The 2,740-nt window shown below is 35.0% G+C and overlaps 1 protein-coding gene across 2 annotated transcripts in view; it reads left to right on the forward strand.

Moving 5' to 3' along the window:
* The window catches only part of NKAIN2 (sodium/potassium transporting ATPase interacting 2), a 511,342-nt gene that overhangs the window by 138,462 nt on the left and 370,140 nt on the right, over positions 1 to 2,740 (forward strand). The window lies entirely within an intron of this gene.

The raw sequence follows: 2,740 nt of genomic DNA on the forward strand, positions 1-2,740 counted from the left end.
CCCAAGCTGGAGCAGTTCATGAGTGGATGAAGCCTGTAGGAAGGACTCACATTTAAGTGGGTTGATCTCCTGTGGGAGGGATACCATGCAGGAGCAGGGAAAGAGTCTGAAGAGTCCTCCTCCCTCTGTGGAGGAAGGAGCAGCAAAGACAATGCATGATGAACTTATCACAATCCCCATTGCCCAAAACAGAAGGAGAATTGCCATCTTCTAAAGGATCATAGAACACATGGAAATCTCTTAAGGAATGTTAAAGTAAACAGTAATGCTAAAACAATACTGCACAGACATGAAGGGGAGGCAGTGGCACAGCAGAATGCTGCAACTGTATTTAGTCTTAACACATTAGGTGTCTGCAGAAGACGTAGAAGGAAACTCACAGTATGCTCCAAGAAATTCAGGAATATTTTTAAGAAATTAGTTGCACTGAGACTTCCTTGAATACTTTTATTTTGATACAAAATCAATGAAATCACTATTGGCCACTCCTCTGAAAAAAAGCTGAATGTTTGCTTGAGATTGCTAATGAATTATTTGTGAGCATGGAAAGATGCAGTAGTAGAAACATATGATGGCTCTTGAATGCGATGTCATTTCAGAGGGTTTAGGATTGAGTGTCATTAAGAATAAAGGATGACTGATACCGTCTTTGTCACAGTACTGATTTTCTTATGGTTTCCAAGGTAGAAGTTTCCAATAAAAATAAAATAATGAACAGAACAATATAATCAGTTTGTCTTATTTGAACTTGAAAATATGCTTAATTCTCAGTTTGCATTGGGTTCAGGTTTTTGTTTGTTTTTGCTAGGGGTTTTTTATATCTCGAAAGCTTTTCACAGTTTCAAAGATTTTAGAGTTTACTTTTGTTTATTGTAAGGGTTACTGCTTTAATTCCAGTTTGAGCTGTATTTCATATCTTAATGACTAAAAAGACACATGCCTTAGTTGTTCTTGGTCTGAGTGAAATGAATCATATGAATATGTAATATGAATATCATATGAATTGCAGTAATATGAAAACATCCATATCATTATCATATACAAAAAGATTTATCACTTTGTAGCAAAGAAATGCAAAACATGCTTTAAAGTCCATTTTCTTGAGCTTCTACATAGCTTAAAAATAATTTCTACCTTGATTACAAACTAGAATATGCTGATTCCTTTGGGGTTTTATACTTCATTAAACATAATCTATTTCTTCAAGAGTACAAGTCACACCACTTGAATTGTGTTTGGTTTTGTTCAAGTTTTTTTTCTGTAATATTAAAATTGTGTTTGGGTTTCTTGGGTTGTTTTGGGGGTTTTTAATTTTTTATTTTGTTTCTTGATTGGTTTTTACTGTTGTTGTGCTGGGTTTTTTTGTTGTTGCTAATATTAAAAAAAAAATCTTTGTTCCCAGGAGAAAGAATATGTTTAAAAGAAAATGTTTAACATGTGGAAACTCTTTTGCATGCAGAAGGTGCTATGAAACTGTTTAGTGATTTGAAATGTTAAAACATCTCTCATGGGAATGAGTGAATGAATGAGCAGTTGATTTTATCAGGCAGGTAGGATACAAAAATTGTACAGATGTGGTTAATTGTTCTAAATACACCCATATCCTCAAGCATCTACTATCTTGTTATTGCCTCTTCTTGTAAATTTGCACTCTATTGTTTAAGAATATCTACATATTTTACTGAACATTCCTTCTTCTGTAAGAGTAGTATGAGAAGCCTTCGGTCTGGCAGTATGCAAGAAACAGATGTTAAGAACTCCAATTTTATGCTCTTCCTTTTGGAAAAAGAGTAGGAAGTGATCAGGTTCTTCAGCAATCTGCTTTGTATTAAACATCAAATTCAGGAGTTCCCAGGGGTGCTGTTAGATGTACTGTGATAATGGCTGCTGTGCCATTGGAAATAGCAGTTGGTGAAGCTGCAGCATGTACACGGTAATGTGAGCGTTCCTCTTTGTGTGACTGCTGCACATTCATACCTGTGCGCGAGCATTTTTCAAATCTCTGCTTGTCCTTTGAGCGTATTGTTTTCACGGGTAGTTCGTGAACTACACAAGATCATTTGTAGGAGCTGGGAAGGCTTAGTTTAGGAAACACAAAAGAAAAAGGAACACCATCACCTGTGCCAATCTCACCCCCCCCCCCCCAGAAAAAATCAAAACCAAATGCAAACCAAAACAAAACCACCAATAAACAAGTAAATGGTTAGCTAATGAAGTAAACAAAGATTTTTGCATGAATAAGTCATTGCTCTGTCTATTTGTTAAACTAATTGACAGAGGTAATGAAAGTGATACACTAGAGTTTGAAACTTCCTACTACCTCTGATATCTTGCAGTACTATGTATTAGATAATGATGGATTGTAATGTTGTCTTTACAAACTATAACTCTTTGTGAAGTTGCTGAGGTTGTTGTCTGGATTTAAACAAATTAGGATACAGAAGAAGAAGTAACTGTGTAGCCCCACCTGTCAGTTTTTTCAATTAAAAAATAATCCTGATGACTAGGCAAAGAGCTCATGCTGGCATACATTCATAGTTATTTTTTAATGGAAAATTAATTCATTAATTAATTAGTTTCTTGTTCTATGAACTTATGTGTACGTTTTCTTTTTCATCCAGGATTGCACCATTAAATTAAGAAGAATGTCCCACCAGTGATATTTTTGCACATTTCTTTAAGTTCCTAAACTGTAGCAAAAATAGCAATTATTTAAGATCCCTAGAAGTGCTTTCCCTAA

Source organism: Lonchura striata, chromosome 3 (assembly GCF_050655825.1).
Source record: "Lonchura striata isolate lonStrDom1 chromosome 3, ASM5065582v1, whole genome shotgun sequence".
NCBI lineage: Eukaryota > Metazoa > Chordata > Aves > Passeriformes > Estrildidae > Lonchura > Lonchura striata.